Genomic DNA, 27,671 nt, shown 5'->3' on the forward strand with positions numbered 1-27,671 from the left:
CCCCCCCCCCTTAAAAGAAAAGAGGCATGTTACCAGCTAACTTTTCAAAAATTAGAACTAGGACAATAAAATCTGAGCTAATCTGCAGAGATATCTACATTCTATTTATAATCGCACCCTTCTACTGTAAATTGCGTACGTTGGCCGCAAACACGCACCAACGAGTACACGCGGTGACGGCCTTGTCATCCATTTTCACCGTGGCGACCGCTCCATGCGTACGATGCTCTCACCGATTTTTGGAGATTTTCAAATATTTTAGACCTTTTTCCTATTTGCTTCCTTACTTTGTTTCTCACATTGTTCTGAAAGAAAAACATGTACAGAAGGTCTTGGTTATCATTTACAACAAATACATTGCAAACACCTTTTTGAAGCTAGGACTTTTGGGAAATAAAAGAACAGGGACCATACGTTTTTATGATCATGTTGACAAGTTTCTTTTTTAACAAATCTATTGGACAGATATTTCGGTGCTTGATTGTTTACAATTTTATGCATTGTAACTGCTTCGCTCATGTATAACTTTTCTTCAAGATTTTTCCAGTTTAAAACATTTAACGCTTCTGTACTTGACTCGACCTGTAATCATTTTTGCTGCTCTGTTTTGTAAGACTTGAAGTTTGTTACTATACGGTTTTTGTTACATTCTTTATTACTAAGGGTTTTGTTACATCTTCCCCAAACAACATTGCAATTGCAATAGTCAAAATTCATTACTCATATTCATTTATCTAATTGACACATGCATCTCTCTTTTGGATGTTTTGGTGGCTCTGAAAAGAGCCGTTTGGTTAATAATAGTGGCTATTGCTTAAAAGTAGAGACATCTACGAGCTCTTCTAACATATGGCCTATCTGGTTGCAGCTTTGCCTTCTTCTCCAAATCCTGTAGAAACTGCGTGGAGACCTCCCCATAACTGAGCGGTGCTACTTCATTCTGGAGATCGTCAATCCTTCATCAAAGGGTACTAGTTGTATCGGGCGGATGTTAACAGTGGCGAACCTGCCGTCACTTTTTAGGGGGAGGGGGAAGGACTATGTGTGTATTATATTACAGTGAACTTTCAACAAAGATGAATTATTACCATGTTGTAAAATTTCCTTTATAATTTTGACATTTTAACGAAGAACCATGTTGTAATTTATCTTCTAATTAGCCTTGTACTTTTGCTATTCATAAACACGCATGTGCATGTCTTATATCATAGAGAACTTTCAAACTAAATAATTTCTTGATGTTGACATTGTATTGAAGAACCTGTCATTTCCTCTGTAGCCTCATATTATTCTGTTATGATCTCAGAAGTAAACACGCAAGTCTTATAGGAATTTTGATGACAAGCTGTTGAATGGAGATAACAAGAGTTTGTCCCAGACTGGGCCATTTTGACCTCTGGATAACGCATGCGCAAATAAGGTCTTTACCCGTGTTCTTTACTAGCACATGGGGGGTCGGACATAACCCCCTCTTGATATTTTGAAAAGGGATGATACATGTAGACCATACCATCATCCCCCCCATGATGAGGTCTGTTTATGGGTTTCTGACCAACTCAATCCCATATTTGGTCATTTCGTTACTCTAATGCTAGGACCTGGTAGCTGCGTGCCAAACAAATCTACTCATTGGCACAGCTAGCTAATGGTGCCATTTTACCGCTTTTACCAGGTTTAGAGAATACGAAAGCACGCAAATCAATGTGGTTTCTTGTAGGAAATTCCTTCTATCGACGGGGCACCATCAAAGGGTACTAGTTGTATCGGCGGATGTTAACAGTGGCGAACTCTGCCGTCACTTTTTAGGGGGGAGGGGCAGGACTACGTGTGTATTATATCACAGTGAACTTTCAACAAAGATGAATTATTACCATGTTGACATGTTGTAAAATTTCTTTTATAATTTTGACATTTTAACGAAGAACCATGTTGTAATTTATCTTCTAATTAGCCTTGTACTTTTGCTATTCATAAACACGCGCATGTGCATGTCTTATATCACAGAGAACTTTCAAACTAAATAATTTCTTGATGTTGACATTGTATTGAAGAACCTGTCATTTCCTCTGTAGCCATATATTATTCTGTTATGATCTCAGAGAAGTAAACACGCAAGTCTTATAGGAATTTTGATGACAAGCTGTTGAATGGAGATAACAAGAGTTTGTCCCAGACTGGGCCATTTTGACCTCTGGATAACGCACGCACATAAGGTCTTTACCCCGTGTTCTTTACTAGCAATGGGGGGGTCGGACATAACCCCCTCTTGATATTTTGAAAAGGGATGATACATGTAGACCATACCATCATCCCCCCCCCCCCATCCCATGATGAGGTCTGTTTATGGGTTTCTGACCAACTCAATCCCATATTTGGTCATTTCGTTACTCTAAAAAACATGCTAGGACCTGGTAGCTGCGTGCCAAACAAATCTACTCATTGGCACAGCTAGCTAATGCTGCCATTTTACCGCTTTTACCAGGTTTAGAGAATACGAAAGCACGCAAATCAATGTGGTTTCTTGTAGGAAATTCCTTCTATCGACGGGGCACCATCAAAGGGTACTAGTTGTATCGGCGGATGTTAACAGTGGCGAACCCTGCCGTCACTTTTTAGGGGAGGGCAGGACTACGTGTGTATTATATCACAGTGAACTTTCAACAAAGATGAATTATTACCATGTTGACATGTTGTAAAATTTCCTTTATAATTTTGACATTTTAACGAAGAACCATGTTGTAATTTATCTTCTAATTAGCCTTGTACTTTTGCTATTCATAAATACGCGCATGTGCATGTCTTATATCACAGAGAACTTTCAAACTAAATAATTTCTTGATGTTGACATTGTATTGAAGAACCTGTCATTTCCTCTGTAGCCTCATATTATTCTGTTATGATCTCAGAGAAGTAAACACGCAAGTCTTATAGGAATTTCGATGACAAGCTGTTGAATGGAGATAACAAGAGTTTGTTCCATGCAGACTGGGCCATTTTGACCTCTGGATAACGCACGCAAATAAGGTCTTTACCCCGTGTTCTTTACTAGCAAATGGGGGGGGGGGGTCGGACATAACCCCCCTCTTGATATTATGAAAAGGGATGATACATGTAGACCATACCATCATCCCCCCATGATGAGGTCTGTTTATGGGTTTCTGACCAACTCAATCCCATATTTGGTCATTTCACATTCTAAAAACATGCTAGGACCTGGTAGCTGCGTGCCAAACAAATCTACTCATTGGCACAGCTAGCTAATGCTGCCATTTTACCGCTTTTACCAGGTTTAGAGAATACGAAAGCACAAATCAATGTGGTTTCTTGTAGGAAATTCCTTCTATCGACGGGCACCATCAAAGGGTACTAGTTGTATCGGCGGATGTTAACAGTGGCGAACCCTGCCGTCACTTTTTAGGGGGGAGGGGCAGGACTACGTGTGTATTATATCACAGTGAACTTTCAACAAAGATGAATTATTACCATGTTGACATGTTGTAAAATTTCCTTTATAATTTTGACATTTTAACGAAGAACCATGTTGTAATTTATCTTCTAATTAGCCTTGTACTTTTGCTATTCATAAACACGCCGCATGTGCATGTCTTATATCACAGAGAACTTTCAAACTAAATAATTTCTTGATGTTGACATTGTATTGAAGAACCTGTCATTTCCTCTGTAGCCTCATATTATTCTGTTATGATCTCAGAGAAGTAAACACGCAAGTCTTTTTTTTGTCATTGTGTTTTTATTGAAAAAAGCAAATCACAAACACATGATTGGAAAAAATTAGAACAAGTATACATAAATCATTAAACATCAATCAAACCACAAATTGACATCAAACATACACAAAAGTTCTGTGACCAAACATATCAGATTGAACCATGCGAACATACAAGATTTACCTGCCACCACAAAAGTGGGCCTACTTAAATTACATGTACATGTACAGGAAGAGCATGTAAAAGGTGATTTATAAACAGTACATTTACAACCAAAAAGTGAAATCAAAAATCAACACTCCATTTACGGAAGTGTTGAGATAGTTTCCCTTTTTTCAAAGCAATTTGATACTCAATCTTCTTGAGCGCTCTGGAATAAAAATCGGGGTCAACAATTCACAACTTCCGTTACCAAATTACAAGTTGTGCCCCCCCCCCCTCTGTCCCGAAAACCTTGCTACGCCACTGTGTAGTAGACAAATTAACTAGACATTACATATTATTAGCCAGCAATATTGTTGGGAAACTGTGACAACGTGACTGCCTCAACCCCCCCTAGACTATGCCATAGTCGAATTTTATTAAAAATATGTTATTATTAGTCATGATGAACCCATTTCGTTGAACTCAAAATTATACTGATGTTTATTAAAATTAAAGTATTCAATAGTAAAATGGTCATAAAGAGTTAAAAATATCAGACGATTAGTGACAATAAAAGTAATTGAATGCAACATTATCTTGCATAATTATAACGGCTCGCTCAATCTACCAGTTTATTGATAGCGAACCCCGAAATCTTAACCGCAAGGCAATGTCAGTAGTCCACTTGGGAAGCTAACAAACAGAGGGAGTAGGGTGACTGATCAGATGTGAAAATCTATCAATTGTGCACACATTAATTAAATCAGAGTTTTAAGCTTAAATACAATACCCAGAGTATGCACAATGGGCAAGTGGACTACGGGTAGTCTACCCCCGTCATTAATATCATAAATCTGATACCCCAATAACAATCTGACCAATTAGGGCGCAGTATATGAATCGTGTAACACGTTTTAATGAAATAAAAATGATGAGGGCTGTGCAATAATTTTGAGCCGGGGTAAAAGTTTTCAAAATGCCCCCTCGCCTGCCAACAAATCTTTTCCCCTCCTTAAACATGCCAAAAATGTCGGGATCCCAATTTGCAAAAAAAACCCCAACTTTTTAGAGCATTTTATTTTATTTAAAAGGCGCCCACGAATGTGTGTCAACCCCCGGCTTGCCAAAAATCGCCCCACCGGGTTTCCCCTTCTTCTTCCGGCTGGCCAATGAAATTCTTCCCCCTCCCCGGGCTCATTATTATTGCACAGTCCCTTATGTGAACTCGCTTCTCACAGGGTTGTCCCGAACGGCTGTACACATTGACCACAAAGACCACCGCCCGGCGTTACCATGGTTACAACTCGATGCATGGTACCAGGGATGTGAGAGTAGACTCACATCCCTGATGTAAATAACATACTTGACCCGTTGATTACCTATCATCATGATCATAATTAATGGGGAGCGGTTGGGGACCATGTGCATGTAACCATGGTAACCAGACGGAACGGCGACAACACAGGTGTGCGTGTAAACATAGTTTTGATATTGACTTTTTAAAATTCAATATCAAAATGTTTATCCGCATGCCGCAGTGACGGTATCGGGAATTGGGAGGGGGAGCAGCAAGAGGGAGGGGAAACAGATATTGGTATATAGGGGCTGGCATTTTCTTCGGAAGAGGGTAGGTCCCATATACTGGGGCTCATATTAACTTTTGAAAAAAAAAAGGGGGGGGGAGTCATAAATTGTTGATGGCCAAAATGTATAGGGAGTCACAAGGTGACAATAGATAGTGTTTTAAGCATGTTTAGGGGGTGGGGGGGGAGGTCATAAAATATTTGTTGTCAAATAGGGGTCGCAATTTTATTGGCGCCGACTTTTTATAAATTTGGACCCCCCCCCCCGCCCTTCCGATGAAAATGCCAGCCCCATAAACGTGCGGCGAAAAAATTGTTGGAAAAGTTTCCTCTGCACCCCAATCTCCCCCCTTTTTTTTTTAGATTCTTGAGCTCTGCCCCCCCAAAAAAAATCGGGTTCTGTCGGCAAAAAATATAGCAAGTCTGTGGCCATTCCCCCTCCGTCCGTTCCGATAAACTGGCTACACACCACTGTGTAGTACAACTAGATATTTTAATATTTAAAAATATTGGCCAGCATTATTGTTGGGAAACAACGCGCCGGGCGCCTGCCTCCCCCTCCCCCGTCATTAGTATAAAGCACCAGGGAAGATGGAAGGAAGGAAACATGGAAGGCTAGTACTTCCATGGTATAGTAACATGCAGTGGCATAGATTTGTTTTTTACATGGGGGGGGTGGGGTTGGAAAAAAGTATAGTGAATCAGGCACCTTTTGGCAACAGAATAAGTTTATGGTACAAATGAAAAATTGTGCCCTATTAAAGCTAAACTGGTGAAAATACCCGTAAAAATATGGTGCAAAACTGTGGAATAATTTCAATCAATTGGGGGGGGGGAGGACACGTGCCCCTATGACGCGACGCCACTGGGAGGATGTATGGACCATCCCCATGGCAAAATATTGGGAGGACATATCCCACCCCGGGATCTACGCCTATGGTGGCATAGATTTCTAATGGGGAAAAATTCTTGGAAGTAAAGTGAATCCGAAAAATTCTTATCCCCCACCCCCTCCCCGGCTCATAATTATTGCACAGCCCCTGATAATAGTGATATGAACTCGGTTCCCACACTGTGATTGGTTGAACGTCCCGGGTTGTAATGTATACCCATGATATACCAGACATCGACCACATCACCACAAAGACCACCGCCCGGCGTTACCATGGTTACAACTCCATGCATGGTACATACGTGTACCAATGGTATGGACATGGACCACAAAGACCACCGCCCGGCGTTACCATGGTTACAACTCCATGCATGGTACATACATGTACCAATGGTATGGACATGGACCACAAAGACCACCGCCCGGCGTTACCATGGTTACAACTCGATGCATATGGTAATGTACCAATGGTATGGGCTTGTTGGCAATATTCCAGAGAAAAGCAGCTGTTGCCATGTCATGGTGTGCTAAATAATAAATTGTACATGTACTGCAAGTGAGGCCTGGTGTACTGGTTCCCGGGGCATATTTAAAATTCCAAGCCATTTTTGCGATGGATGTTAAATCCGATGATGTACCGGCTGAACCCTGTGAATGATAGTGAACTGGGATTCCATGCGGGATCTATGTCAAGGCTGTGTTCATTGAATTGAATTTTCTAGTGTGGTCAGCCAGAATATTAGAGATGCGAACTCTTTGAAACAATATCAGCCCGAAAGGCTGCCTTCACCCTGATTTTCACAGATATCTCCGATAGGCTTCGAGTGAGGTTGAGAGAGATGGTGTTTCGGGACTTTCGGCCCGGACTTTCGGCTCATGGTAGGCATCAGGCAGGCGAGCTGCAGTGCAGGGCAATGTCCATGGATTGCGCAAGGGATCACTGAGCGTCCATGCATGGTCCATCCATCCATTTTTGGACAGGATATATATAATACCAAAGATAAAACTATGACTCGCCTACGTTTAAAAATGAAAATACGATGCAACATTCACTCTAGGGTCTATGCAAAATGGAAAAAATAAATTAATGACCCTATACCATCGGTGCGCATGTGTTGTCATGATGAGATGGAGAACAAGCATGACAAGTATCTGACAAGAAAATGCAGTCACGCGTCATCGGACGCTTGTAAAAAAAAATGTAGTGGGAACCCTAAAATGTGCCAAAAGTACGAAAAACACTGCTGAAATGTACAAAAATTATGTCTTGAAATGATTTAAAGCAATACAGGCAATATAAATCAGGTAAGAAATGTGCAAGATAGGCCTATAAAATGTACAAGTCTTGTGATAATATCTTGCACATGAAGTATGCATATATCAAAATACATTTACCTTCAACTTGATTCCCTTGATGTTTCAAGTTGAACTTCTTGTTGATTTTTAAAGCGGGAAGACCTACACGATGTGTCAATCGAATATACAAATTACTTGTTCAACCTTCAAGGATCGAATCATCAATTGGACCTTTTAAGAAACTACTTTCATTTTTATTTAATTTTAGCATTCCTAGAGTGCAACGACTGAGTGGATATTCCACACGGCGAAAACCCAGGGCGAAAATATAGGCCTATCTAACGACCTGAAGAGTTTGGCTACCTGGCCAGCATCGGGCCGCTATCTAGGCTCGCTATAGCTCATCAGCTGGCCGGGGTTTCGCGGCTGGACTGGGTAGTGTCGATGTTTCCACGAGTCCCTGTCCGGGGTCCCTGTATTGCCCATTTTTTCCACTATGCCTGATCTGGCTTATAATATAATTTATTTCAGTATTATGTCGAAAAGGGGAACACTTGTGGTTTAAAAACAAAATTGGATAATTGCCCGCGTACCATTTATTTTTGACGAGGGGTTTTCAAGATCAAAACATGCATTGTGCATTCCACGTGAAATATCTGGGGCGTCGCGAGCACCCTGCCCTGGCTATGCACGGTGTCAGGGGAGCTGAACTTGCGTAAAGCAAGCTTGACTTTGAAAGGCCGTCAACGCAAAAAAAAAAAGTTAAAATACACTTTTATGATGATTGGTTGTTTATTTCATCTATGGTGAGGGTTTTAGTCAATTTTAGAGCTATACTTTAAATTTGAAATAAATAGGAGCGATTTTAAAATGCCGAGTTTTGGGGTATTTTCGGCCCGCCGCGTGCGGTGTGTGTATCTGTATCACGGGGGTGACACTAAATTCACGGTTATTCTATTACGCACGCAAACCTATGACAAATCCCGCTGGTTTGCTTGGTAGAAAATGAGTCCAGTTATCGATCGGTTATGGATATTAGCATGTTCGACCCCTTGATTATGTTAATTACGGTTGACAAATAAAGCCGCCATTCAGTTTGCGAACTTTGTCTGTTCAATGCGAGTACCAAGCTTGAAAGTGCGCCCCCTCTGAGAGCTGAGACCACTGACCTCCACTGACCTCGTTTGTTTTTGTTTCCGCGTGTGATGATAAATATCATTCAATCTATAGTTATCGGAAGTACACGTTGTATTACCGCCCTAAGCAGTTTGTTTTTAAAAACAAGAAAATAATCATTACTCGCCGTTCTATTTGATCTTGTGCATTTCCCAAATCACGTAATAAATTGAAACGCCCTCAATTGAGCTGAGGCCACTGATTATGTAATCACCCGAGTGTTTTGAATTTTGATTTATACACTACAGCGTGTGAGCCGGTTAGTAATATTAATGAAGTGACACACTGATGCACGGCGTTTATAGCACTTGTACATGTCACTTGCTGAATACGTATAGGCCTACTCATAGTATTTAAAATCTATGGCCTACTAGAAGAGTTTAGGTCTATCAAAAGAATGATTGAATGATTTTGGAGATTATCCCCGGAGATTATCAAGGGCTGTGTAATAATTCTGAGCCGGGGGGGAAGGGGTTTTTTTTGCACATAGGCCCTATTCATAGGCCTACGCCTATTAAATAAAATGCTCTAAAAAGGCTTAGGATAACAGTACGTTACCGGGGTAAAATTTCCGAATGGCCCGCCAAATATCGTTCCCCCTCTCAGCCTGCCAAAATCGCTTGCACCCCCTCTCGGTCCGCCAAAATTCTTAGCCCCCCCTCTTGCACATGCCAATGATTTGCGGCTATCATGCGGTATGGCTTATTATGTTGGCCTAGTGCGAAACAGGAAAATTTGCATATTAAAGCGTTTCCGTACTGTTTTTGAAGCCTTTTTAGAGCGTTTTATTTAAAACGCACCCCATGGATGTGTGCCAAAAATCGCTTTCCCCCCCCTCGGCTGGCCAAAAATTGCTTGGCCCCCCTTGCGGCCCGCCAAAAAAAATTCTTGCCCCCCCCCCCCCATTTTACCCTCCCCAGGGATCATAACTATTGCACAGCCCCTAATGATTTCAAAAGAGAAATAGGCCTACAGCAATTTTATGAAAACAAAACAAATATACAGATAGATGGGACATCTATTGCATTGATTTTGCTTGCACAACTTTTATTTATTCATCTAATAATTAATTAGTTAATTAATGAATGAATGTATGAATTAATTACTTAATAAATTAATAAATTAATAAATTAATAAATTAATAAATTAATTACTTAATAAATAAATTAATTAATTAATTAATTAATTATTAATTTATTTATTTATTTATTTATTTATTTATTTATTTATTTATTTATTCATTTATTTATTTGCTTGTTTATTTATTTATTTAATTTAGGCCTATTGAAGTAACTCAGCTCTTAAACATTTCACGTACTCACTTGCAACGGCTCAACGAATTAATTGATACATCAATTCTTCAAGTTATCAATCAATCAAACAATAACAATATTAATAATTATATAATAGTCAATTTCGATCAATAGACTTATCAAACCATCAAACAATGAAACAATGAACTGATCGACCAATCAAGTTGTCGATCAATTTTAATTTTATGACTTGTGATGACGTGAGACTAAATGACTGACAGATTGACTGATTGATATGTTGATGTATGGGTTGATTGATTGATGAATTGATTGATTGATTGATTGATTGATTGATTGATTGATTGATGATTGATTGTTGGAATAAAGAGTGAAGGTATAACAGGTAAATGAATGAATGCAAGAGTAATTGAGAGGAGGGAGTTGATTGGTTGATTGATTTACTGACCATATATTATTTCACACAATATTATTTTGTAAGATGGATGATTACTGAATCTGTCATTATGGTAAAATAGACAGTGGTGACGGTAGATTTCTTGGCATTGGTGGATGAATTAATTTTTCTGAAATAAATGCGAGCAATAAATTGCCATTTTGAAATTAAAGTGAGACAGGTGTCAAGAGAAATCAAAAAATCATCATTATATCAATGTGTTTTTCATTATTAGACACATTAACATAATGCACTTTTGATAATACATTAAACAAACTTTCAAAAGTTATGCAAATCGGATAAAAAAATTTAAAAACAACGTTTTTTTAATTTTCAAACGCGTTTTTTACACATTTCATTTTTTCACCATATTTCGACCTGAAATAAAATGTAGCTCCAAAAGTATACCCACCATAAAAGGCCTTAAACTTTGCATATATATTGTCTTTAGACTATTTTCTACTGCATGCACCTACAATCAAATTAATCTTTCTGGGACAATTATAAAAATATTTGGTCAAATTTACAAAATTTTAATAATTTAAATAATATTGTTCATGATATAATTAATTGGGTTGTTTTGTCATCAGAATGAGATTAATTTTAAGTGAGTGAGTGATGAAGTGAGTATAAATGTTAGTGATTAAATAATAAATTAATTAATTAAGTAAGTAAGTAAGTAAGTAAGTAAGTAAGTAAGTAAGTAAGTAAGTAATTAATAATAAATAAATAATGAATTATAGTACACACAAGTTATTGTAATATATATTTTTCCAATAGAGGCATAACATTCTGTTTCAAAATATTTATTTAAATTTATTTGATTATTTTCTAACTTAAATATTTTCTTTAGAGCAAAGACAAATATTTTCCCTTTTCTCTAGTAGAGCTGTCTCCAATTTGAGCCCAAAATAAAACTCTGCTTCTTTTATTATTGATTTAATTTCATGCGATTTATTCCATTGAGCAATATCAAGGATTAAAATCACACGTCTCACAGCAGATAGTTACTTGGCGTAGTGGTCGTGCGCTGTGCCATTCAACCGAGAGGTACCGAGATCGATTCCGCCTCCGCCTACTATTTTGTTCAAGACTGGAAAGAATGAAGCTTATTTGACTTTACAACACTAAATTATTCATGGCTTACCCTACCTGGTGGTGTAAAGTGCTACTGGTAAACATGAATATGAATTTCTAACACAATGGCTAATTTAAATAAGAATGCGGCCTCATGCTAATTAGGGAGTGCCTCTTCCTATCAATTATTCCATGTCTGTATCCCTGTAACTGTAAGTGAGTGTAAACACAAAGGGCAAGCAGTCGTTCAGTCCCAGTGTAGGGGAAGGTGGGGCATAACGGAACACGTAACTTCAAGGATGCTCTGTGACGTCACCATAAGTAATATGACTGTAAAAATTATATGTTCAGTTGAAGATTGTATTTAACTTTAATATACCATTAACCAATATAACTTGAATCTTACAGTTTTTTATAAAAATGAAGAAATATTTTCAAAAAAATAAATCCGTTTTGCCCCACTATCGGGGCAAAACGGAACCCCTATGGGGCAAAACGGCACCCTGGGTGTAAACTTATATCAGTAGTTCCATCGGTAGGCCCTAGGCCTAGTTATATGTAGGCCTATATTCCAGACTTGTAGTATTGGGACCCGCCATGAGTACGGGTACGGGTCCCGGACCATGAGTACGGGTACGGGTACGGGTCCCAAGCCATGGGTACGGGTGCGGTAATGGGTCCCAGGTCATGGAGTACGGGTACGGCAGTACGGGTCCCAGTCCATGAGTACGGGTGCAGTGCGGGTCCAAAGTCAAGATAGGGTATGAGTACGGGTACGGGTCCGGGTCCGAAGCCACGGGTACGAGTATCAGGTGCGGGTACATAAATTGGGACTCGAGTACAGGGCAGGGTATCGGGTCCCAGTATGGCTACTGGTGCGGGCCATGGGTACAGGTATGGAAATTTGGACTTATGGGTCCAATTATAGGGTATGAGTTATTAGACATACCCATAATTATGGGTATGAGTGTCAGTATAAACAAATTAATAAAACAAGTACAAAAAGAGATTAAATATTGGTGTCATGGTAAATCTAGCCTAAATGTGGCATAGTTTGGGATGCAAGCGAAAAAACTATGTCTTTGTATGGACAACCAGATGTGCAATACTAATTTCAACATACTTTAGTATATTTAGCAGTGATGTATCGTTTGAGTCTGGACTCGGACTCAAGTCCACTTTTTGCTGGACTCCGACTCAGCTCGGAATTGAACATTAAAAGGCTCAGCTCTGTAAAAAAAAAAGGACTTGGGCTCAAGTCGACCCCAGTCCGATTCCAGTCCAATCAATCCATGTACAATGTGGAAAAATTATTTATCTTAAAACATCAATTGGAATTAAACTAATGTGAATTTTCCAAGTACATTCATGCACATCTACACAATACACATCTATCAGATTATCCATTAGCTCAATCATTATAATTATTATCATTAATTATGCACATCTGGATAATTATATTCATGTTTTATCAATATTTTAAAACTCCTTTAAATCTCTTATCAAATCCCAAACTTCTGTATGGTAAGGACCTCTCTATTCATTTGTCTCAGATGCACTAGCCCAAGCCTGGCAGAAGAAGTACATGTACACTGTGAGCTCATGTGGCTGGCAGAAAATCTCACTCCAGTCCCCAGCACCAGTCACATTATCATTAGTTCTACATGTGGGCAGCATACAAGTAGTGGAGTGTATTTGAATGGGGAATATCAAATGATATTTTAACATAAAACTTGAAATTCACCACACAAAAAAAAATCTTGAAATGTTTTTCCAGTTTGCTAGGTCTTTTCTGTATTGATCAGTCATTGTGTGAATGAGACATGTACATGTAGCATACATGTCATGGGTGGCAGTGTGCACAGGGTTGGATTGATATTTTTCAGGGCCCTGGACCAGGCTAAAATAAATTTAAGGGCACTTGCTATAGCTTTCCATTTACTCCCCACCCAACCCCATCCATCATGTAACCTATTTGTGTTTTAATTATGAATTTATGATCAGAGGAGTCACAGTGGGATTCATGAGTGGAGTTAACATGCATCTGGGAGTATTCTATTCTCACATTCCTGCATTTGTGTATAAACCATGTACTGTATGGTACCCGTGCCCGTGGAGTGCAGGGTAATGCAGTCCCTGACCATGAGTACGGGTACGGGTCGCAGGCCATGAGTACGGGTGCGGGTGCGGGTCCCAGGATGGAGCGGAGATAGGGCATGAGTACGGGTACGGGTACGGGTGCGAAGTCCACCTACGGCATGAGTACGGGTACGGGTCCGGGTCCGAAGCCACGGGTACGAGTACGGGTACGGGTACGGAAATTGGGACCCGAGTACGGGTACGGGTACGAGTACGGGTACGGGTACTACAAGTCTGCTATATTCAGTTACAATATTAAGTGGGCCTACGTCTCTGTGGAGTGAGTGGTTAACTTCTTATAGACCTAGTAGGCCTATAATATGTATGACCAATATTTGATTAGAAAGAAATATTAAGTAGGCCTACCCATCTCTGTGGAGTAAGTTAACTTTTAATCATTAATTCTATCTGTAGGCCTAGTTTAATATGTCTATGTTTCAGCCAAGTGTTTACCATGCTCGAGTAGGCCCCTAGATAACGCCTACATTTCCTTGAGTGAAGACGTATTTATGTACAATTGGGGCAAAACGGAACCCATCTGTGGGGCAAAACGCCCGGGGCAAAACGGAACCCTGTTCCGTTATGCCCCACACTATGGGTTCCGTTTTGCCCCATACCCGATTTTTTAGGAATAGGTTGCATGCATAATACATTGTAGCATATAGCCCACGCAGTACATACAGCTCAAAGCTAGTACCTTAGTGTTTACATAAACACAATTATTTAAGAATCCGATATTAATGAAGTAAAATTTCAGTACATTAAACATCTGCATATCTTACGTCAGACAGGTTGTAAATTTTTGACTCGATCTTGCTCGGATGTCAGCAGATTGTTTCAGATCAAATTTTTGTTGTAAATCTGGGTGGCCATACTTGTGTTCCTCGATATAATTTGCATAGACGACAGTATTGCCAATGCCTATTTTTCTCGTGGGTCCGTTTTGCCCCGGGGGTCCGTTATGCCCCACCTTCCCCTACTAGAGGTTTCGTTGAGTCTGTCTATCCCTGGTTGAGTTGACCATAATTACATTAATTACACAACAATTACGTTAATCGTCATCTTGTTTGGTTTTGAGTACATGCACTTAACAGAACAAACACAACGATATTGATTTTGAGACAAGAATTCACAACAAGCTTCAACACGATACACCACGAGATCACACGGAAGACCACGGGTAATTTGCCGAGTTGTATCTCCTCGACCGACATCATGCCTCCCAGACGGATTACAACACGCATTCAACCGCGATCAGTAATTCCCACGCGGGAGTTTTGCGTGGAAAAATTCGCGGGGCACGCGTGTTTTGGTCACTTACACGCGTCAGGTACTGTATTGCAACAAATATTTTGGACATAGCATACTGTTAGATTGTATTCTTATCCAGCCAAATTATTAAAATACACAACAAAATACACGTTTAGAAAAATTTGATTTTCAATTACAAAACCAAAAACACAGAAAGTGTAGTTTTTAATGGAATTAAAATACACAACAAAATACATATATGGCCATTAAAAAACAGAAAAATCATGGCTCTATTTTCTAGTTCGGAGAAGGTATCCAGTTATATGTGAAATGTTTGAAAGTAAGGTGTTTAAACTAATCCCCATTGTGCTAGGAAGATAGCATACTCTTGTGAAGACCACAGCAGTGCTCCACAGCATCACTTGATACAGAGAGAGAGAGACAGTTTAAGGCCAGAGTAATGGAAGACACATTCAGTCCACGACCGAATTTGAGATTTTTGATATTTATCAACACTAAGATGTATTCTTTCACTTGAAACTGATAAAATACAACTTGCTAATATTTATTCGTATTTTTGCTTGATTTATTTCACTCTTTTCAACTCTAAAAAGTCACATGGCTCAAGACAGCTTAGTAAATTGGCGGGAAATAATGAGTCAGAAATGCTTGCGAATGCGAAATATTGTGATTACTGGCCATGATTCAGCGTCAAGTGACGTGCGCAACTCTCTTGCATGTATGTCAAACGCAATCAAGGCGCATTCGGTATGTTGTTAACGCCAGCAAATGTGGCGTAAACAAAACAAAAATTTGCAGTCAAAATGCCACTTAGATTTTTTTATTATTTTGAATTTTGGCGCACTGAAAGCAGACATTATAGATTCATTGGTGCAAAAAGATGCATATTTAGACCATGCACCAGATACAGCTTTTACAAGTGTGACAGTCTTACCGCTTTTAAAATTTAAGGACGTTTTGTGCATAATTTTGACATTTTTTACTAAAACGTCGATTTCTTGAGTTCACTTTTGACAATATTGCACGATTTTTGTGACAAGATAACTTTCGAAAAATGTGCAAGCAAAGGGTAAACTTTTGGACTATCCTTTAGAGTACATCAAAGTCTAGGGAAGGTTTTTCATTTTTTCAAAATATTTGTTTTAAACAAAAATATACACCATTATGTGCAATTTTTAGCTTAATAGAGTGACAAAATGGCTTTTTTCACATGTTTTTTCAATATTTCAAAAAAGAGACAAATTTCAAAAAAATAAAAAAACCTTCCCTAAGTTCATGTCTCTTCTTCATGAAAAGCTAACTGAATTTTTTTTACTCCGAACGGATTTTTTTCTAAGTTGTCACAAAAAAATTGGGGTAAAAAAGTGATTTTTTGTGATTTTTTCAAAAACTTGAGATTTTTGAACAAATCTGACGTCACCATGGGATTCCTTGACTCATTTCCTTTCCAAAAATGTATAGTTTTATATACTTTGGACATACAATTCAGAAATAATGAAACTCGAAAAGGTCCATGTTCTCTCCCATTACTCTGCCCTTAAACTATAGTAGAAATGAACACGGGTGCCAACAACTGTACCAAACCTGACTGTACAAAATACAACATGTTGAATGTCGAACTTTGTATACTGAAATGAAAATACTAACCAATCACATGTGAGTTGGCTTGGTTGGATTGAATTAATCGTCACACTGATGGAAGCTGTGTTCAAATGAAATTTGTACTACAATGTAGTCTACATGACACCCAGATGACCCTTAACCTCTCCATATAAGGAAACAAAATTGATTTCAAACTGTAATATAATTTTTTCAAACATTGAAATTGGGAATTTGTGTTTTTATTATTTAATTGGATTGCAGCAAACATAGATTTCCTATCTGCTATAGTGTGTATACTTTCCCCATTTATTTTATAACTTGATATGTCATATTTTAGGGCGTGTTCATAATAAGTTGAATATCCTAATAACTTTCACATTTCCTGATGGTGGAATATACATGTATATGCAAAGTGAAAGTCCAGTTTGTAGGTTTCATTCAGGTCTCTGTTACTATTGTAGAACCATATGGGAATTTTTTAATTTGGATTTTGCAGAATCATAATAGTTTGAATTCAAATTTTACTGTGATAAATGGATCAAATATGGTTTAGTTACTGGTTGATATGTAGCTTAAAAGTTAACCTTATGTGATATGCTGAAAAAATGTTTACAGTTGTTTTGGGAGAAAAATGTATATCTTCAATACATAAGGTCAAAATTTCCATACGATGGACGGCTTTTTATCCCAGCTGCATATACTTTAAGTATGTATCATTAGATTGTAAAGTTTACTTTGAGGATTGTTAAATATCAAAAATATAAAATATAAATTTATTATTTGCCATAAAACATGTATTATATATATAAACAAATTCAAAGCATAGACCTCTGGGAAAGGCAACGGTTGCCTTTTCCAGAGGTTTATGCTTTGAATTTGTTTCTACGCTCACCTGTAATGGGTTTGAGCACTTTTAATTCCAAAATTAGTCACCTGAAAAATAATACTTGTTGTATTATATATATATATAGCAAATTTCAAAATTATTTGATATCAGAAGGACATTCCCCGTATTCAGAATGCAATTTGATGTGTCTGATGTGCTCTCAGGTCCCACAAAAGATACTGTGCAAATTAGGTTGTGACCGAACATACATCATATGTTAATGTTTGCTGTTAAACCTATAAATAGGAAAATACAAGGTTCAAGTTTAGTTTTGATGCAAGCATATCATCACTGTGGCTTCCTGGTTGAAAGTGCTATTTAAGCTTCTTATAAGAGTAACGAAGCAGTTTTCCTGCCAAAATGCTTAATTACTGTTTGTTTGTATTTCAAGAGTATTTCCTTTCAGCAGTTAGTGAAAAGGAAGTGTTCTGAAATAGGATACCAACATTTCTTATGTCACAATTATTCAGCAGTATATATATACACAATCTCATGTGTTACAGTCTGGTGAGCTCACATGGTTGTGCTGTGTATGTACAATCAACTGTAAAAATAAGAGCTTTTCCACCAGGAGTCAGTTTGGAGGAAAAGTGAGTCCTGGTTCACCTTAATTTAGTCGCATCAATTCAGTAGCCTCCAAACAACAATAACTCAAATCCTGACCTCACATTGCAAAGAAAACCCATTTTGGTTCACCATTCATTATTTCCTGAGTGTCGTAATGTGTATAGAGTAGTCTGTACTATCTATATACATACGTACAATATGTGATATAATCTGGTCCATGGGGGTCAAAGGAGGCATTTTTGAAAATTGAGTTACTATAATTATTACATATACAATAGGCTATCATTTACTGAAAATCCCAAAGGTCTAGCATACTTGGTTCTAAAGTAATGAAGTTTGTTGATGTCTATTTTCTTATATATTTTATTGTCTTTTTAGAGAATAAATGATAGATTTTGTCTTTTGCCTATCGATATCGTGTCATAATGGATGGGCTGGCCAATATTTTGAGTAGTGGATGCCGCGCAGCCGTATCCACTACGATAAAAATATTGGCCAGCCCATCCATTATGACACGATATGGGATAGGCAAAAGACAAAATCCTATCTTCTATTCTCATTCTTATTCAGTTTTAATGTAATTTTTATGAAAAACTGCCTTTTTCAGAAAAAATAAAGTTACTTTTGTGAGGACATCCCTGTTGTTTTAAATGAACGAAACCATCACGAACATCTAGGCATTAATCGCGTTCTTAGTTCTCGCGACGTGTATTACGCTGAACGCATTATCGCGCGATCATTGAGGAGCGCGCCTGACTAATATCACTATCAACTATTGTGAGATATTATACACCAGAAAACCAATCAAATTACGTGAAGTCTTTACAAGACGCACTCATTGAATAAGAATACGGTACTCCATAATTTTACCTTTATCTCAGATTCAAATATGCCTCCTTTGGCCCCCATGGACCAGGTCGTGTTACATATATTCTGTACTATCTACAATGTAAAGTTACTTAGATATAACAAAGTTCAAATACCATAAGTTGCCATTTGATCCTATTGACTTATCCAATCTTTGTCTCTGTAATTCATCATAATTGCTGACCCTTTACAAACTGTAAATTGACCCTTGACCTGTTAAGCCACATAACTTCTGAACCATATGTTATTTTGAGAAAAAAATAGACAAACAATTTGGTATACTTTGAAGTGATATTTGAACACTTTCGATTTGTTACCTCTGTATATAACCCTATGGGGTCATTTTGGGTTCATTTATGTCAAAATGCCTAAGGGTGCCATGGTGGCACATGCTAGATTCTGAACCAGTAGGTCTCTGAGTTATAGAAAACACCATAAAACACTGTGCGGATGCTACTTCAAGTTTTTGGCTTGGGCACCAGACTAAATGGTGAAAAAAGTAGAAATTCTAAAAAAATTCTATGTGTCGCTGTGGAGAAATCACTCAAGCACTCAATCATTCACATACTTATTTGTTCCCTTGCTCCCACAAAGCAGATTTTAATTCTGAAGTCATCATGGCCAATGCCATATGCCTGTTTTTTTCAGTGATCTAAATTACACCATCGCATATATTTACATTAATTGACTATTAATTATTATTTTAATAATTGGTGGGATTTTTTTGGTTCTTACACAACACGGCGAATTTTCATTTCCGACGTTTTGAGGGCTTCATGTCTGTTTTTCCAGCCATGCCAGTTCATTGATTGATCTGTGACCTGGGGTGAACTTACGTACAAACCATTTAGATTGCTCCAGTAGCACTCTTTGTACCACCAGCCACTCTTGTATGTTTCAGCGCAATTTGATGAGGATTCATCGTTATCTTGATCCCTAGTAGTAAATGGCATATTGTGATGGTATGTTAGCGAGTCCCCCGCTGTACCTTCAAAAGAACCAATGAGAAGCTTATAATATGACCTCTCATCACCAAGTTGAAAACTATTATAATGGGCATAAACATGGTTTCCTTCAAAATCCTCCAAGTCTACACGGAGTTCGTAATTACCCGTCAAAGTCATGCGATGCAGTCTTTCCAGCCCTAGCCAGTACTCAGCTGTCAAATAGCCAAATCCGTTTTTATAATCCTCCCAATTCCGGTAGAAGTCGACCAACCCATTGAAGCGTCGCAGGAAAACGGTCCACCCTCCTCCGTTGGCGTCCATATCGCAGTATACATGAAATGGCTCAATTTCTTCATCTGTTGGGGAGACTGGAAACACTTCTGGTTGTATCTTGTATATACCGCTGGTATTGTGACCTTGAATGGCAATATCATTACAGTCCTGTGCAACTTCTTCAGCTTTTACATGTTGTTTTGTCGTAGGAGAGAGGCAACTTTGGTTGTTAGGAACCATTTGAATCTTAAGCCCATCTTGTAAGCTATTAACAAGAGCAGTCGTCAGATTCTGCAGTATGTTAGCGTAAGATGTGGCTTCCATTGATTCTAGATCTGCTATAGTGCATTGTGTCCCCTGGCATGTAGCAGTAGTGTTGCATACATTGACAAATAAGACAAGAAGAGTAGCAAAGATCAGAGAATAGATAGACATGATGGTATGTACAACAGGTTGTACATGTACAGTCTTAATCAGTCAGTGGTCGTATGTTATCCAACTGAATGCACCTTTTATACTGGTATTGATAATACAGGTGTTACGTTATGCAGACGACATAAAATATCTAGTGAAGAACAAAAGATGACCACAGAAATGATATATGCCAACACAAAGTTTGTTTTGATTTGCTGTGATAAAGAATGGTTTAAAGTCTACTGCATTTGGTTAGCACACATTGATAAGAACCAGTGAAATAGTAGAGACCTTAATTAAACATATTTTGTTCGTATGAAATGTGCATGAAACCAGTGCATTGTTATAAGGTACATGTAACAATATTACTGTTATAGATCGCCTCCACTTCAAATATGGGCTTTGAAGTCGGAAAAACTACTTTTAAAGTCAACTGAAACTCTCAGCAAACAATAGAAAACAAAGGATTCTCAAACTTATTTATTATTCCTTAATTCACTAACAAGCAATATTTGAAATAATAAACAAAAACATTGGTTCCACTAATATAGAAATATAAAATCCCAAACCCATAGTGCCCTGTACTAAAAAATTTGGACGTAGTATCTTGAGATAACGAGCTGTCATAACATTTTTTTATTAAAAAATCCATGATCCAATTGTATCACACACCCCATAAATATATGGTACATTCTTAGTGACAGTGACTGCAGTGTTAATCACTCAAAGCACTCACTCTCACAAAAATGGATTTTAATTTTTGGTGTTCCCAATACTTATCTTTTCAGTGTTCTAAATTGAAACATCACCTTAATTAGCATCATTATTTGCAACAACTTCACTGTCTTTATTCTTTTGATAATTGGTGGGATATGTGGATTTTGTTTCTTAAAAGGGCATTTCGTGATCCACAGCCTCATCCCCCACTTTTCTCAAAAAAAGTTGAGATTTTTATACCACTGGAAACCTCTGGCTACATAATGTTTATGTACAAAAAATTTCTTGCAGATTAATTCGTTTAGCAAAAATATCGTCAAATTTGAATTTCGTTCTGGTATACCAGAACGAAATTACAACAGTGGCCTATGGAGCAGTGTAATACATATAATCATGCAAAACTCACAAGCGCAAAATCAGAATCAACTTAAATTTTGGGAATAAGTTTTTTCATGGATATCTATTGAAAAATGTCATAAAAAGTGGATGCTAGGATCACAAAATACTCCTTTAAGCAACACGGCGAATTTTCATTTCAGCTGTTTTAAGTGCTTCGTGCTTGTTTTTCCAGTTTGACCAATTCATCGATTCATCATTATCCTGGGATGATCTTAAGTACAAACCTAAAAGGTTACTTGAATAACACGATCCATACCACCAGCCACCCTTGAACATTTCAGCACAACTTGATGAGTGTTCATCGTTATCTTGATTCCTAGCAGAAAATGGCCTGTCGTGATGGGAGGTTAGCGAGTCCCCTGCTGTGCCTTCAAATGAACCAATAAAAAGCTTGTAATATGACCTCTCATCACCAAGTTGAAAACTATCATAATGGGCATAAACACGATTTCCTTGAAAATCCTCCAAGTCTACACGGAGTTCAGTAATTACCCGTCAGAGTCATACGATGCAGTCTTTCCAGCCCTAGCCAGTACTGGATGTCAAATATCCAAATCCGCTTTTATAATCCTCCCAATTTCGATTGAAGTCGACCAACCCATTGGAGCGTCGCAGGAAATCAGTCCACCCTCCTCCGTCGGTCTCCATATCGCAGTATACACGAAATGGCTCAATTTCTTCATCTGTTGGGGAGACTGGAAACACCTTTGGTTGTATCTTGTATATACCGCTGGTATTGTGACCTTGACTGGCAATATCATTACAATCCTGTGCAACATCTTGAGCTTGTACAAGTTGTTTTGTCGGAGGAGAGAGGCAACTTTGGTTGTTAGGAATCATTTGAATCTTAATCCCATCTTGTAAGCTATTAACAAGAGCAGCCGTCAGATTCCGCAGTATGTTGGCGTAAGATGTGGCTTCCATTGATTCTAGATCTGCTATAGTGCATTGTGTCCCCTGGCATGTAGCAGTAGTGTTACATACATTGACAGATAGCACCAGAAGAGTTGCAAAGATCAGAGCATAGATAGACATGATGGTTCAACAAGTTGTACATAATAGGTATACAATTCCAGTGTTACTCATCACAGTCTCAGTGGTGGTATGCTTACCCAACTGTATACAGCTATACTGGTATTGATGATACAGGTGTTACGTTATGCAGACGACATAAAATATCTAATGAAGAACAAAAGATGACCATAGAAATGAAGATCTATGCTAACACAAAGTTTGATTGTGTTTTGATTGCTCTGTTATACAGTGGTATAAAGTCTACTGCATTTGATTAGCACACATTGTTATGATCCAGCAAGGTTGCCAAAAAAATTCAGTCCGAATCAAGGGTCAATTAATTGAAAAGTCACCAAATTGTTCTCTTATCCATTGGTTTCTATTGGACAAGAATATACCGGAAGTTGTTGGAGCCAATGTTAAAGAGTCACCCAATTATTTTTTAACCAGTGGTTTCAATGGGACAGGAAATTGTCAAAAGTTGCTTCTAAAATCTTCCAAAATCACTTAATTGGGCTACCAAATCACTGGTTTTTTTTTTTGCGATGCTGTAAATTAAACCTGTTTTCTTTTTATGAAAAGTGCATAAAACCAGTGTATTGGTATAAGGTTACCGACTAATCGCCTCCACTTCAAATGTGCTGCGAAGTCATAAAAACTACTTTTAAGATAAAGTCAATTCAAACTCTCAGCAAACAATAGAAAACAAAGGATTTTCAAACTTATTTATTACACCTTAAATCGCTAACAAACAATAAGAACTTGCCAAATTTATTAGCATAAATCTTGTTTTTAGGAGAATACAACCTGATCAGTACCTCAAAAAGGACAAATTGCCGACTTTGCCACTTCTGTTTTGGTGGATAATTTTCATGATTTAGATATGAGCAGACGATATGACTTCCTGATAGATTGGGTTGACTTTTATTCAATTGGTTCCTGTGGTGCACTGTCACTTTTCAGTACATTGTTCAATGTGATAGGCAAATATAACCTGATGATGCTGTCAACTTTTTGTATGCGTTGGCCCTGATGGTAGAAACCATACAAAACTAGCTCCAAAAACTTTTTTCAAGTTGTGGAAGTTAGTGTAATGTTTCAGTTATTGGGTCGTGTTTCCTGTTGACTAGGATGTGACTTAAGGTGGTACTGACCCACTATATTTTGTGATTTAGGAAAAACTTTGTTTGTAAAAATTTTTACATTTTGCCTTTCCAGAAATCGAACAGGTTAAAACAGGATGACCAATAACAGAAGTACGAATCACAATCTGTGCAAATACGGTAGCGTACAATCCAAATACGGCAGCCTGGGCACGCAGTTTGTTTGGCGTACAACACGGCACACATGGAGGTTACTAATAATTATTTAATGTGGACGGCGCTTAGGTCCACTGTTGAATATTAGTAATTGCGTTTTTGGCAAATAAATAAAAATTTTGGATTGCACGGCCACCAGTTTTGTGCCTATATGTAGTTTGGCATGATTATGCAATCGGATGGTCTTGCAGTATGCTGTATGGTTTTGTATGGTCTAGTAGGTGTTAGGGTTAGAGACAAGTTGTCACTTGGAAAATTAGGTGGTGGCTGCTTTTTAGGTTGAATACGGTAGAATTTCAACATCTAAAGTTGAGGGTAACAAAATTGCACAGATGGATCAGACACAGAGTAAGTAGAAAACTAGAGTCAACAGACTCTGAGTACAAGCCGCCGCAGTTGACCTTTGACCCCTAAACTTTGACCTTTGGGGTCATAAATATTATTATATTTTTAACATGTTTAGAATGTCGTAAGAATAATTCCTGTTGAATTTCAGCTCGATTGGACCAATTTCGAAATTTGACCTTTGACCCCTATAACTTGACCCTTGGGTCACGGATGGGGTCAACTGCTCTTGCATTGTGCTTAGGATGTCATAAGAAAGATTCCTGGTGAATTTCAGCTTAATCGGAGCTTATACATGGATTTTATTTGTTTTAATTTTCGATTGACCTTTTGACCCCTTAATGACCTTTGACTTCAATGGAAAAAAAACCTTACGTACACTTTAAAAATGCATTGTTCCAATTTTAATTAAAAAATTCTGCTATGTTTAGTTGTTGAGATAAAATTCTTAAAGTTATTTAGCTAAAAACAGGAAGTGACCCCTTAATGACCTTTTGACCCCTTAAAATAAAAAATACCATGCATACATCAGGTAGCACTGATTCAGGTATGATGGTTATATTACTCTGGTCTGTTTACATTAAGAGATAATTTTTTTTTTTCATTTTTGATAATTTTAGTTTTTGACCGGAAGTAACCCCTTAATGACCTTTTACCCCAAAACTGTAGGCATCCTAAAGACCCTGGCTAGTAGCGATGCATGTGTGTTAATGGCGACTCTCTGCTATATAATTTGCAAAGACAGTGATTTTTTGAATATTTTTTACAAATTTTTCAGACTTTTACCGGAAATGACCCCTTAATGACCTTTGACCTCAATTCTTTTTGATAGGTTTTAAGCACTGCTACATGTTGATTCATATGCATGAGTCACATGATCATTGCATGTAATTTGTGGAAGGAGTAGCATTTTTTTTTTTTTTTTCATTTTTGGTCATAAGGTCAAGGTTAAAGGTCACAGTCAGGTCAAAGTCAAATGTAAGGTTTGGCCTAGTCCGGTGGTCATTTGGCTTAAGTATGGTTGAAATCTGTCAATGCCTGGCGGAGCTAGAGCATTTTGATTGGTTGCCAGAAGAAAGAAGAAAGAATTGGAAGAAGACAGAACAAGCCGACATTCGTCGTCGGCTTGTAAATATAAGGTCACTGTTCATTTTAATTGATTCATCATATTATTCATATTACATAACTGTTGGTTTCAAAAAGAGCTGTGTAAAAGCAGTGAAATGAAAATCAGCTGTTTTCATTTATCAAGTACATGTATCTACTACATTTTTACAAAGTTGAACAAAGCAGTGTGTAAAAGACTATTTATGATTATGAATGCAAAATGGCCCACAGGTTGATTGCACAATACATTACAGATCATTAGTTTGTTGTGTCATTCAACTCCATTACAGTCCATGCCATTAGCGCCAATCCGGCTTGAATCTGCCTGAATTGTCAAAAAGTGGCTGAAAAGAACAAAAAAATGGGCATCCCCCCTCCCCGGATTGACGCCCATGGGCCAGGCTATAGTCTGACATTCTGCATGTGTTTTGTCATTGTGGCAGCAGATACAGCAGCTACGTTTCTGCCAGTGGCTCAGTAGCGGCTTAAATTTTCAGAAAACTTGAGTGGAAGATCAAGCCCAAGGACTGAAAGTCATTGTGGAAAACTGAAAACGAGAGGTCTGTCACAACTGATCAATTATCTGCAAAGACACCAGAAACTAGCCTGGCCATTACGAAATCCAATGTTTACTTACAATTCAAGTAAACTGAATAAGAGCAGTCCAATCAGGCATTATGGAATTTGGAAGTAGACACTTGCAAGCAGTAGGCATGGCCAAAAAAGGTGTGTCTCTCAAACATTGCAAAAAAGGCTATGTGCTTTTTATTGAATAAAAAAAGGCTATGCGAAATGCAGAATTTTGTTTTTGTTGTGTTCTTAGATCTCCTTTTTCCGCTTCGCTGCCAAAAAAGGCCCAAAATGGAGTTGGTTTGTTGCGAAGGGTCATGCGGCACAACTGATTTCACATAGCTCGTGAGTTTTAGAGAAACCTTGAACTTTCTTAGTGTAAAGCTATGCAAGCTGCCATCACTCTGTGCCCTGTTTGATGGAATACTACTTTATTAGGTAAGCACCAGTTTGGGGAAATGCACCTAGCTGGGGGAAATGGACCTAGTTGGGGAAATGGACCTAGTTGGGAGAAAATTGACATGGACCCTCCCTTAAGTCAGTCGGAGGAAATGCACCCAGTTAGCTGGAAATGCACATAATCAGGGGAAACTGGTTGAATTTGGCTGCAATAGGCAATAGCAATATGGGAAAAAGTAGTTAAAAATAAAAGAAAATCAAACTATTGACACATTTTTGTTGCCCCCCCCCCCCCTCCCCACACACACTTTTTAGATACTTGTGTGCCCTGACGAAAAAAATTGGGGTCAACAATTCAGTCTTGCCTAATTATGCTGGAATTGCACATAATCAGGGGAACTGCAGTAGGCAATAGCAATACGGTAAAAAGTACCAGTAGTTAATAATAAAAGAAAATCAAACTGTTGGCATATTTTTGTTTCCCCCACCCCCCCCTTTTTTTTAGATTATTGTGTGCCCTGGCGAAAAAAATTGGTGTCAACAATTTCAGTCTCGCCTGATTATGGCATGCAAAGCAAACTGAACATTTTTGAGCATTTTTGAAGAATCATGACCTATGCCCCCCCCTAATTTTAAAAATCTACCTATGCCACTGATTTGAGGAGACATAATGATAACCAGCCAGGTTTTACAGTCAGTGCCCTAGTTCAGTATAGACAGATTAAAGTGATGACATTTAGCTATTAAAGGATGTAAGAGTATAAGCAGGTGAAAAGGATACTAGTGAATCTAATCTAATCATCATATCAAAAGTGCCTGTATCCTAAATTTAGGATTTTTATCAAAATGAAAGGCCTTTGAGTTTTATTATACATGACTATGCACGGATGATTGTGGTTACTGTATTTATAACCTGGTTACTAGTATTTTAGTTGGGGTAAATTTTAACACTTATTTTGTGGTTTTTCTTAATTGCAACTTCAAGTAGCTGCACATTAAACAGTGAAAAACATTTTAGTGGGTTTTAAATTTGCGGGAAATTTCCTGTTATATAGTGCAACATAACCCGTTATATTTTGGGACCAAGTTGGTTCCTATGACCATGGTCATTCCAATCTAAAAGTATAGGATCGCAAATGCGATAGTGTGTAAGAGACTGAAATAAGTCTCTTACGCTCAGAAGATTTCTAGCTAACTCCTAACCCTAAACCCTAACCCTAAAACCTAACCC

The 27,671-nt window shown here is 38.1% G+C and overlaps 1 protein-coding gene and 1 pseudogene across 1 annotated transcript in view; one reads left to right on the forward strand and one right to left on the reverse strand.

The window, feature by feature from the left end:
* LOC140140418 (RING finger protein 17-like) overlaps positions 1-27,671 on the forward strand; it is a 316,068-nt gene that overhangs the window by 16,337 nt on the left and 272,060 nt on the right. The gene's annotated exons all lie outside the window — the stretch shown is intronic.
* Positions 18,794-23,208, reverse strand: LOC140141012 (microfibril-associated glycoprotein 4 pseudogene; annotated as a pseudogene).

This window comes from Amphiura filiformis, chromosome 19, assembly GCF_039555335.1.
Source record: "Amphiura filiformis chromosome 19, Afil_fr2py, whole genome shotgun sequence".
Lineage (NCBI taxonomy): Eukaryota > Metazoa > Echinodermata > Ophiuroidea > Amphilepidida > Amphiuridae > Amphiura > Amphiura filiformis.